Source organism: Silene latifolia, chromosome X (genome assembly GCF_048544455.1).
Source record: "Silene latifolia isolate original U9 population chromosome X, ASM4854445v1, whole genome shotgun sequence".
Classification (NCBI taxonomy): domain Eukaryota; kingdom Viridiplantae; phylum Streptophyta; class Magnoliopsida; order Caryophyllales; family Caryophyllaceae; genus Silene; species Silene latifolia.
The window spans coordinates 245,701,381-245,714,689 of NC_133537.1; the positions used below are offsets into that span (position 1 = coordinate 245,701,381).

General features: G+C 40.0%; 1 pseudogene; it reads right to left on the reverse strand.

Annotated features, from left to right (window-relative positions):
- Nucleotides 1–208: 208 nt before the first annotated feature.
- LOC141619876 (amidophosphoribosyltransferase, chloroplastic-like) overlaps nucleotides 209–13,309 on the reverse strand; it is a 212,834-nt pseudogene continuing 199,733 nt past the window's right edge.

Sequence of the window (13,309 nt, forward strand, 5' to 3'; positions counted from 1 at the left end):
AGAATGAATTGAAAACATTACGAGCTCATGTGTACTATTGGAGTATATTGACGGTATGTCGGTAGATATTAGTGCCCCTTCATGAATCAATGTGTCCCTTGGTGAAAATATAACTACCTCTTGTATTGTGTAGTATATAGATAAATTATGCAATTCATTAATAATATTTACACTTGTATAATTTACATTTGTGTAATTTATCATGTACTGTCACAACAGAAGATCACAACCACAAGAGCACAGAAACGAAAACAGGTCGAAATGCAGAAATTAGCAGTAGCAGTAATGTAAAAACAACATACTAATAAAAAATCAAAACTTTTTATACGGAGACAGAGCTTATCTCAGATCAAGCCCTCTGCATTTTGGAGTCATCATTCATGTCACTTCACTCCTTGATTGATAAGATGAGTATATATTCATCTCCTCTGTGTACTCAGCCGCCTAATGAACTTGATTATCAAACTCTTCATCATCATGGACAAACGGCAAACCGACATCGCCTACTAATGACCATCATCTTTCTCTACTTTGGGTATTCTAGGCGCTTGAACCCAACCCCCATCAATAGAATCAGGAACTCCACCATCATCCATAAAATCCCCAACCCTTTTGACCTTCAACTCGGTAGGCTCAATCGGGTATTTCCCTGAAAAACACGCGTAAAATAATAATAATAATAAATTTTTCAAACTATCAACATGTAAAAAGGCGAGTGAATCACACCCAATAAAATCCCTAATCTCCTCCATATTCATCCTATTAGAAATAAGCTCCTCAGAGCTAGGAGTATCCACTCCATAATCAAAGTGTCTTCTTACAGCCAAGGCACTCTCACAAAAAGAGAGAGGAGACAAGGCAAAAGACTACGCTGTCTTCCCATTTCACCTCTCATGAAAGATTTTGTGAGAGGAAATGGTCAGATAAATCGCGAAAGCTCGTGACGGATATCGCCGTCTTCAATGAGATTTTGTGCTCCATAATAACCACAACCAATGATAGGTGAGTGACATGCCTAAAACATCGCTATAATTACTAGTTAATACTAATTATAATTATAAAACAAGTAGGTAGCAAGTAATGGGATCGAACCCAAGAGAAAGGGGGTTCGCAATGGTGTAATCAAAAGAGGAATTAGAACAATTGTAACAAATTAACAACAAGTATGTAAATAAAAGGGGGAGTTGGTTTGGTTTGGTTTTCTAGCAACAAATTGGAATTCAAATAAGAGTAACAAGCAAGTAAGCAATTGAAGATGATTATCAAATATGAGAGGAAACTTAACCCAACCCAATTAGTGAACCACTTTGGTCGATCCTAGACACAATTAATCCCTTAATTATATTTTATCACCTTATTGTGAAGATTACTCTCCTAAATCTCCTTAATAATGGTTAAATGACAAGGAAATCAAACTTAATCAATTAACCCAACTTATCAATCCTACCAAGTAGAAATCACATACATTGATTAAATTAATAAGAAGATAAAAGCATGAGAGATTCAATAAGGGTAATTAGACACAATGAAAACACGATTAATACCTAATTACAAGTTAATCTTTTACTAGATGATTAAGCCAAGACGAAATCACATTCATTAGCATAATAACAAGGTGTTGCAAAAATGAGATTACAAGGAAATCACACTTAATAATCCCAACAACAATAAATTAAGGAACTTGATTTAATTAAGCAACAAGGAAATCACACTTAATTACTCAAATCAAACAAGGTTTCCAAAATTCAAACAATAAACACAAAAGATTAACAATAATAATAACAATTAGGGAAAGATTAGAGTGTCTTACAACCAAAGTTTACACCTTTTGGATTGGATTAAGAGAGGAGATTAGTTCTCCATAATAGATCTAAAAATTCAATTAAGATGATATATCCCCAATTACAACTTGATTAACAAAATAAAGCATAAGATGATGAATCCCTAATGATATTCACCTATATATAGTCCTATGTTAAAGAGGAAATGATGGGCTTAAGTTGGATGGAAGTCCGTAATCAAAACGCGTAATCCCCAGAAAAGCGCATGGTGCGCCTTATTGCTTTGGGAAAGGCGCACGGTGCGCCTTTTGTGCTGAACTCCGCCTTGAATATTTTCCTTTGCTTCTTCTCTTGGATGGTTCCTTCGTTGATCTCTTGTAGCTTTTGCTTCCAGACTTCCTTTGGGACTTAGAACCACCCAGAATTTCCTCTAAAACATGATCAAATCCTCCTTAATAACTTAACACTCGAAATTGGTTAATAAAGACATAAGTCAAGAAAAACCGCTCCCTAATGTCGCTTTATTATGCACAAAATGGACTAATTAGATGGTAAAGATGTGAGCTTATCAAATACCCCACACTTGAGCCTTTGCTCGTCCCGAGCAAACTATCAACAACTCAATCTATCAATGTAAAGACTCACAAGGAAAGCATGGGGTGGCTCACAAGGCAATGCTCTCTTCTCTCACACCCAAACCTTCTTTTATCACCCTCATCATTTTACCTCATGGTCACTATTCCGTCTTAACATGTTCCACAATAAGATAAGTGACCTAAATCCTCCATAAAGAGTCGCTCTTCACTCACGCGCCCTCCTTATACCTTCCCTCTTCTAAAATTTTTTCCTAAATCCACCAATTCAACCTTCACATTTCCTTCACAACTCATCACCATTCTACTTATTAATCCTCCTTATCACTCCACTTGGTTCAACACAAGGTCACCATACTCATCATAGCATCTCCTGGCTCAACAAGTAGGCAAACCTCAATTTCCTCCACATTTCACACAATTCCAACAATTAACAAATCAATTTCCTCAACAAAACCATCAATGCATACAACAAGCCAAAGCAATCCAACTTCTTTCACCAAGTATACCAAGCACTAGTTACAAGTAAGCTTACAAATCCCCTTCCTAGTCTTGGCACACTTCTAACCTACCCTTCCAACCTTCTTTGTCACCTCTACTTATGTCACCAACATCATGTAGGAAGTAGTAAAATATGTGACACGAAATCAATATTTCATCATTTTTCTTTTTCATTCCTTTTTCCTAGCTCTCTCATTTTGCCTAAACTGCCCTTTCGGGTTTTCAGTTTAGCTTTCTCCTCACTTCTACTCTCGTGGCTCGCACTCATTTCTTCATTTTGCCCGGAGTGCCCTTTCAGGTTTTCACTCCGACCTCGACCATTTTCCCATTTTTGCCTAGGATGCCCTTTCGGGTTTTCATCCTAGCCGGGTTCCTTTTTTTTTTTTTTTTTTTTTTTTTTTTTTTTTTTTGAAATGAAGTACAATGCATGAAATGAAATATATTACAATTTCCCAACTCGTGCCCACCCCACACTTTGTTTTTCACTTTGTCCTCAAAGTGAAGGTGAACACTCAATTTTGCTTTCAAGAATGTGAACTTAAGGCACTTCCACTACCCGGGTGTCCTCTTCCTCTTCTTCCTTGTCTTCAGTTTGAGAAACGTGTCATTGTGGCATTGTTTTCTTCCACACGAGCTTGATCATAGCCTTGATATGTTTGAAGGAAGTTTTGAAGATGAAGATTGTTGAGAGCCACCAACATATCAAAGTTAGCTCGTTGGACATAGCGTTGTTCTTCCAAGTCTTCTTGATATTGTTGGTAGCGTTGCTCATGAATGTTCCATCTTACATTGGTCTCTTTCCTCAATTGGGTCACATTTTGATTAAGGGTGGTCAATTGAGAATCAACTACCACTCGCCATTGGTGAAAATCAAAAGGCATCTCCGGTTGTTGGGAAGAGAATGGAGGAGGTGGTTGTTGTTGTTCTTGTTGGACATTTGGCATTGGTTGATCAAAGGAAGCTCCACCAAATGGCATTCCACCATAAGGTAATGCTCCACCAAATTGTGGAATTTCCACCCCACCTTCACCCTCTCTCACTCCCACTTCCGAGTCAAGATATGCTCGGTCAATGCACAAGGAAACAAAATCGTCATCCGGAGGCATGTAGAAATCGGAGGCTATCCCCCCCCCCCCCAAAGGAGAGTCATGGGGATGGGGAAGGTACATGTACCGCTTAGCCTTGAAGACTCCACCCATTTTCCATATGACTTGGAGGGGGTGTTTCTCCAAAATTTCAATCATACCCATTTTCTCATAGCATCGGGCATCCATCAATCTACTCCCACAAGTGCCGAAGTGCCCTCCATAAGTGGGACCTCCAACTCACAAACTGTAAATACCTCATTTCTGCACCTCCCGCAAGCCACTCGGTGATGATTGGGCCGCATGTTTGGTACGCGGAACTATTTATGACAATTCGTAAGTTTATCGTCAAGTGATAGCTCAAATATACTTGTGTCTACCCCCTTGGTCGTCATCTACACGCCGTTACAGTTGTTTTGACAGTAGTTAGAGTACATTTGGAGTCCGGGTCAAAAATCGTCTTCATTTTCTAATAACCGTTTAAAATGTTGAGTCAAAATATTCTGGAATGTTCCGGATATTTCTATTCCATATTTCAATCTTTTAATCTTTTGGCAAAATATTTCCCGAAATTATATTTTGAACAATAAGGAAGTTGAGATCTACCGCAATTCCATAACAGAAACGCGGAAAATCTTTCTTCTGCAGGAGGAAACTCATGGGGAAAGGACGCAGCACCTGCTGTGCCTCTTCCAAGAGCCGCAGTGGTTGCTGCGCCTCTTCCCCATTTCCTTTCTGTGTATTTTAAGATCTTTTCGAGATTTGTTTCCAAAGTTTTATCGAAACCCTAATTCCTCCGTGTGATTAGTATAAATAGGGACTTCGTTCCCCATATTTCTCACGCGAGTGTCCGCCCTTCTCTTCTCTCTTTGCATTCTAAGACCGTGCTCTTTGCTTATTGGCGTCTACGTGCTTGAACTTTCGACCACGTAAGCTCGGTTCCTTCTGAGTACCAGCCTCGTTTTGCATGACCGACCAATTTGACCAACTCCACTCAATCAACTTAATCAATTTAGTTTAATTCCTCTTACGAGGGCACTTTCGTCGTACATTCGAGTCGAGCAATCACTAATCGTTAACTTAGTCAATCTCGTTTCGTCAAACATGTAAGTCTGAGGGTGCAAATCCCATCTTTTATTATTGTATTTTTCTTTTGTACTGAAATTATTGTAAGATTTACGTCGAAAGCATATTTAAAACCGATTTATAAAACCTTTTATTCAAACCTTTTTACGGATTAACGGGAGACAGATGTCGAGAAGAAACGCAAAGAATCGCCGCACCTCTTCGAAGAGCCGCAAAGATCTCGCCGCGCCTCTTCAGAGGCATCGCCGCATTCTCGCTTTTCTTCTTCTTCCTTCGTCCTCTGTTAACTCGTCTACTTTCTTTCGTCTTTTCTTATTTTTCCTTTATTTCGTTCGTATACTAATTTTAATACATAGTTCATTAATAATTTATCACTCTTAATTTCCGACTTAAATCCCTTATAATTAATATTTGCGGGTTTTCGTCATTAAAATCAAATCCGGGTTTTAGAGATTCGATTCATCCATATCAAGTCTCTGGAATTCCACCTTTGTATATGTTCGTCTGTTCTTTATCACTTAATAATTTGTAAATAAACCTAATTCAATCGTATTAACAAACCTAATTAATTTTTTTTTAATAAACTTAGTTCATAATTAATTTGTAATTAGTCTTTAATTTATTCTAATTAATTTGAGTCCGTCCTTTATTGTTTTTATGACCCTCTCATATGTAAATAACCTGTTAAATTACTTATACCCGAGTCAAATATCAATAATCAATCATTAAATTACCAAAGAACATTATTGATATGTTCGGCTTCTTTTTCACAAGCCTTAACTCACCTTAGAATGTAGCGGTGACCACTGCGCCTCTTCCAAGGGACGCAGCTCTGCTGCGCCTGTTCCGGGTTGAGTTCTGTCTCTGAACTTTCGTTGTTGCTTTGACCTAGTTCATTAGTTTACGTATTAATCAATTATTACCTATATTATCATTACTAATCTGTTCGTTTTCTACCCTTAACTTATTTTTCTTCTTTTTCTCAAATTATCCGTTTTAAATGTACTTTTGACATAAATCATTAATCATTGTAATTATTGTAATTTTAATTATCGTATTTCATTTATTATACTCTTTGTTATCATTTGTTTGCCTCCACATGTAATCAACCTTAATTTCTACTTTGACCCATTGTTTGCTAAATTATATGATTCACCGACGTAGTTAACTCTCACATGCTAGGATTAAAACGTTGGATGTTGCATTGCATGCATATAATCGACAACATATCAAGTATAGATGATTTTCCCTAATCATTAGTGGAGGCCGCTATCGAGGCGGGCGGGACTAGGTGTTCGATCAAAAGAGCTTCCTAATACGTACCCTCACCCCTTACTCCAGATCTCTGTGAACATCCATGTTCATTGACATCCACGAGAGTCATTCTAGACATAGAATGCTATTGGTAACGAGTTCTTAGTGTTCATGTCTTGACATGACACGAGGTATTCGAACGGTTTCCAATTTTCCACAATAAATTGGTGGCGCCTCCACAAATGCAAACGATTGTTTTCCCAAGCGACCCCGTGGCCCCCCCGTGTCCACAGTTTGGCGACTCCGCTGGGGAGTAATACACTTACGTGTTGCCAAGGGTGAAATTTGAACAAGGTTAGAGAATAGTTTATATGAGACAGTTGTCGGTTTTCATTACTCGGTCTTCTTATATCGTTTTATTCGGCCTTCCTAGGCCCAACCCAACCCATTCGACCAATCGTCCCGTCTGGACGGTCCAAATTCTTATCTTGGCCTAAGGATGGATAGCGATTGACGTCAACCATACCATGATGCTTACTCATGTTTGTATCAAGGGCCTTCACTACTCGAGGGAATGGACTAGGAATCGGCCTTACTCCTGTTTGGTACGAGCCTCTCCACAGACCCCGGGTTTGATTGCTCGGTATGGCAACCCACCCTTTAAGCCAAAACCCTTTAAATGCACTCAGCATACCGTTATAATGCCTGTTTAAATGCTTGTATCATATGTGATCACCATTTATAAACTAAACCATGACGAATTTTGTAAAATCAAAACCTCTTTTAAAACATAAATATTTTCGAAAAAAGGCCTAAATTAGCGCAAAACCAGTCAAAACTCGGTCCAAAAAGCGAGTCAAAATTCGGGCCTCAAAGCCCATTTCAAAGCCTCACTTCGAGTCCACTCCTACAACTACACTATAGTTGACTAGGACCAACATTTCAAAACTTTGTCATTTTCAAACCTCACTTACACAAGTGGCACACTCCCACTTCACAGTTCGAGTCTTTTCTTTGAGTAAGTGTGCTAGAATGGTCGATCGTGTTTTGATTCGTCGTCAATCTCCTATCTAGTTTCCAAGATGCCCGGAACTAGTCACGCAAGTGTCAATGGACAACCACCGAATGGTAATGATCTGATCCTAGCTGCACTCGCTCGTCTCCAAACAAATCAAGAACAAGCTAATGAACGCCTTAATGCCATCGAGAACCGAATTGTTGCGGTAGAAACTTGTTGGGGCTGGTGTCCTTTACAGTTAGTGCAAGGACTTATAAATCTCTAAAAGGATCAAAGGGTATACTTTTGTATTATAATCAGTTGGTCCACGTTTATCAATAACGGTTGGCTTGCTAGATAAGTTTGACGTTATTGTCATACAGATGGCGGTGATCAACTGGTCCCTAAAAGTCACACCTATAGGATACGTTTGAGAGATGTGACGGTATGAAAATACAGTCATGTTGATGCCAATAATTGACTAAGCAGTTAGTCCGAGTTATTTGACTAGTAATTAGTCAAAATGCGATGTTGAGATATTTTATTTAATACAGATTAAATAAAATGGGTTAAGGCGAATTAAACAGTTAATTCGTAAATTAAATATAAACGATTATATTTAATTAATGTATATTGAATTAATTATACAATATTGTCTTTGTCGGACATGTATTAATATTTCAACTAACCCGAGTTATTAGTTGATGTTTTAATAACCGATAACCGATGACGATTTATAATAAAACCGCGTCATATACATTTAGCATTTTACGAGCCGGACCACGAGTTAAAATTAAGAGGAAGTGGAAGCCCACTTCCCCATGTAGGGCTCGGCTGGCCGAATGAAAGAAACAAAAAGGAGAGCTTCTCCTCTTTGTAACCGAATTTCATTTGCAAAACAAAATTAGGGTTTTGAGAAAAATTCTTTCTCAAAATTCAGATCTCACATCTAAAGAAAACTCACATCAAGTTCTCTCAATATTGCAAGGCAATTAGAGAACACATTTCTAGCACAAGGGCATATTCTCAGATGATCTTGGGTGCAACGATTAGGAGGAGGTCTACTTTGATCTCTCATTGCCGAATTGCACTAGGACCGAAGGTTAATTCTTGTGCTTTATCGTTTTTCATTGTTTTTCGTTTATGACAATAAATCACGTATTAAATTTGCGTTATAGTCCTATAATTTAAGGGTTTTATACGGATATTACCCCACAAAACTAGACTACCTCCTGTAGAAGATGACATTCCCAGCCAATGTGTGAATAACAACCTTCCACCGTATGTTGGACAACCAGAAACCAACCCTCCAGTAGGTCTTACTGAAGCTGAGAAGCGACTCCAATACTTGGAGGAACAATTGATGTACCTCAAAGGAGATGATATTTATAGAGAGAACAATTGCAAGTATGAGGTCGTGAGTGCCAAATTACCAACCAACTTCAACATGACTGATATCCCAAAATTCAAGGGACATGAAAACCCCTTTAACCACATTCGTGCTTTCAAAGACTACATGTCTATCAAAGGCATCAAACCCGAGATGTTCTTAAGGATCTTTCCTTTATCTCTCGACACCATCCCTAAGCCATTGTTCTATTCCTTAGAGCACAAAAAAATTGCCACCTGGGATGACGCCACGATCGAGTTCGCTAAACAATACGTGGATAACGCCGAAATCCAAGTCAATATGCGCACTTTAGAGGTTCTTACCCAGAATGAGAAAGAAGGTTTCACCGACTTCCTAAGTAGGTGGAGGAAGACTAGTACCCAACTTGTCGAACGTCCAGATGAAGCTACTCTCGTGGAAAAATTCGTGGACAACTTGAAGCCCATTTATGCAAGTCACTTGAGGTGCCAAAACATTAAGACCTTCAAGGATTTAACTGTACTAGGGACAAGAATTGAAGATGACATCCGTAAAGGACTCTTGTCCAAAACGGTAGGTCGGGGATATCAAGGCTTAACAAGTCGTTCTTACGGCTCTACTAGCAAGACTGATGAGGTTAACCTTCTCGAATCATCAAAGAAAAATAACCCACAATGGCCACAAAGGAAATTCACGAACATTGGCGATACATACTCCAATGCTTTGAAGAGATTGATGAAACAGGGTAAGCTCCAACCCATAGGGCCTACACCTGATCCAGAAAAGAAGTCCAAGTGCTGGGACGAGAATTCGTACTGTGAATATCATAGAGGGAAGGGACACAATACAGAAAAATATTACAAGCTAAGACATGTACTTCAGGACATGATTGAAGACGGTCGCCTACCAATACCGCCTGGAGGTAAGCCTAACAATACTCAGAATCCTCTTGGAGTTCTGATGATTACAAGTGACGAATCTACCTTAGATTACTCACATCTTATCTCCCCAAAAGAGGAGGTAATCAACGGGATATGGACAGATAGCGAGGAAGACGTCTACCTCCAGGATCTTCCCTTAATCAAAGAAGCCGAAAGCATCATAGATGAGATCATTTCCACGCTAGGCACCGCAACAAATTCGAATCAGCAAAAAGGATGGAGAAAGTTGATTAAATGGACCAATAACCAAGGAAGACTCTTCAAGCTCACCACTGGAGAAGGAGAGATGTTCAAAGGAGAACCAGAAGACAACTAATTCGAGTCAGAGTCAGAGTCGGAATCAGAGTCGGAGTCTAGAGAAGTCCCTAGAGAGTCTCCTCCTGTCGTCATTCCCACTCCCCTTGTTTCTCCTAGCATAACATCAAGTAGTAACAGTAGTTTGGGAAATGTCCCGACAGCTGTCCCTTTGCCGCCACTGACTGCTGAACAGATGGCTTCTTTATTTCAACTCTTTTCAAATTTTAATATGAATAAATCAGATTCTGCTTACTCTTTGTGTTATTCTGAATGCAATTCTGTTTACGATGATAATGAGGATGACCCAGACCCAGACTCAATCGAACTACCTCCATACATAGCTAAAGAAATACTACAAGAGGGGGAAGGGGTACCAGTTATAGAGAACACTGAACCCATCAACGTAGGAACCGAACTAGAACCCTAAGAACTTAGGATAGGGACAACCATGAGCCCCACTGAAAGGGCCAATTTATAGATCTCCTACACGAGTTCAAAGACGTTTTTGCTTGGTCCTACAAAAACATGCCAGGGATCGACAAGGATATTGCCGAACACAGAATTCCAATCAAACCAGATTTCAAACCTGTAAAACAGAAGCTTCGTCGAATGAGGACGAAATGGGCTCTTAAGATCAAAGAAGAAGTCGATAAGCAATTCAAAGCCGGGTTCATCAAAGTTTCCGAGTACTCAGACTGGGTAGCCAACATAATACCCGTGCCCAAAAAGGATGAGAGAATTCGTGTTTGTGTTGATTTCAGAGACTTGAACAAAGCGAGTCCCAAAGATGACTTTCCTCTACCACATATCGACATATTGGTGGATAATACAGCAGATCACGCGTTGTTGTCCTTCATGGATGGGTATGCAGGATATAATCAGATAAAAATGGCCATAGAAGACATGCATAAGACTGCCTTTGTTACTCAATGGGGTACCTATTGCTATACTATTATGCCATTTGGGTTAATCAATGCTGGAGCTACATATCAACGCACCGCAACTACACTCCTACATGACATGATGCATAAAGAAGTCGAGGTGTATGTAGACGATATGATTGTCAAGTCCAAGGATAGAGAGGGGCACATTAATAACCTTCGCAAGTTCTTCTTAAGACTACGAAAGTACAACTTGAGGCTCAACCCTCAGAAATGCGTATTTGGAGTGACATCAGGCAAGCTTCTGGGATATGTCGTCAGTTAACGAGGGATATAAATTGACCCTTCCAAAATCAAAGCTCTAATTGAAATGCCACAGCCTCAGACAAAGAAGGAGATTAGAGGATTTTTAGGCAAGGTGCAATATATCAGTCGATTCATATCGAAACTCACCATGATCTGTGAACCCATCTTCAAAAAGCTGAAGTAAACAGATCACACCATGTGGGATGACGACTGTCAAAAGGCGTTCGACAAAATCAAGGAGATACTAGCCAAACCGCCAGTGCTCATGCCTCCCCAACGAGATCAACCTCTTGGTTTTTTATCTCATAGTAACCGAAACAGCCATGGGGGCTATGCTAGCACAAACCGTTGGGAAAGAAGAAAGAGCTATCTACTACCTTGGTAAGAAGTTCTTGGAGTATGAATGCAAGTACACACCACTCGAAAAGACATGCCTCGCTCTTGTGTGGGCAACGAAGAAACTACGCCATTACATGCTTAGCTATCCAGTCAAGGTTTACTCAAAAATGGATCCTGTCAAGTACCTCTTCGAAAAACCCGTTCTCAATGGACGCTTAGCAAGATGGACCTTGATGGTCTCAGAGTTAGACCTCAAGTATGTACCTCTGAAAGTCATAAAAGGGCATGCCGTCGCCGAATTCTTCGCAGAAAATCCCATCAACGATACCCAAACAATAGATACCTGGTCGTTTCCAGATGAGGATATACTCCAAACTGATGTAGACTCCTGGGACCTTTATTTTGATGGAGCGTCAAACCTAAGAGGATTTGGAATAGGAGTGTTGCTCATTTCTCCTGAAGGTGAGCATACACCACTCTCTGTCAAGCTCGACTTCGAGGTGACAAATAACGCAGCAGAATACAAAGCTTGCCTCATTGGGCTACAAGCGGCAGTAGGCTTAGGCATCAAGAAACTTCGAGTACATGGAGATTCATCCCTGATCATCAACCAAATTACGGGGTCTTGGAAAATTTGATGTGAAAGTCTAGCACCCTATCAGGCCAGAATAGACCAAGTTGCCCAATTCTTTAATTAAGTGACTTATCTACACCTACCTCGAGAAGAGAATCAATTTGCAGATGCTCTTGCAAAACTTGCATCTTTGATTAATATGCCAGATGATATGGCAGAAATGCCTTTATGCATCAAACGACGATCAGAACCAGCTTATGTGCACCAAATCACAGACGAAGAAGAAAACCCAGAGGAGCCCTGGTTCCAAGCAATTCTAAACTTAAAGCTCAATGACACCTATCCACCAGATATGGATAAAAGAGGACAACATGCTATACGCTTACTAGCCTCCCAATACGTCCTCATGCAAGGAGAACTGTATAAAAGAACACCTCTTGATGTAGTCTTGCGTTGCCTTGATCGTTCACAGGCACAGAAAGTGATGGAAGAAGTTCATGATGGAGAATGTGGCCCTCACATGAGTGGACCAATGATGGCAAAGAAAATCACGCGTTTGGGATATTACTGGACCACAATGGAATCTGATTGCATCAAATATGTCAGACATTGTCACAACTGCCAAATCTTCGGGAATGTGCAACACGTCCCTCCTTCATTACTCTACACCATGACATCTCCTTGGCCATTTTATGCTTGGGGGATCGACATCATTGGGAAGATCACCCCAACCGGAACAGGAGGTCACTTTTTCATTTTGGTGGCAATCGATTATTTTACCAAATGGGTAGAAGCAGCGTCCTACACTAGTCTCACAGCCAAAAACGTGGCAAAGTTCATACAAACCAATATCATCAGTCGATATGGTTGCCCACATGAGATCATCAGTGACAATGGATCACATTTCCAGGCTGAGACTGAACAATTGCTAGCCAAGTACAATATCAAACACCACCATTCCTCGCCATACAGACCATAAACTAATGGTGCGGTAGAGGCAGCCAACAAGAACGTTGTCACCATCCTCACGAAAATGATTGAGAATTATCGAGATTGGCCAAGTAAGATACCATTTGCCTTATGGGGATATCGCACATCCGTTAGGACACCCACTAGGGCTACTCCTTTCTATTTGACTTACGGCATGGACGCCGTGCAACCAGTTGAACTGGAAATCCCATCCTTGCGTATTCTACTCAAAAGTCAAATCCCAGAAGCTGATTGGAAGAGAGATAGATAGGAAGAACTCGTCCTCTTGGATGAACGGAGATTGCGTGCATTACACAATGTGCAAACATATCAGGC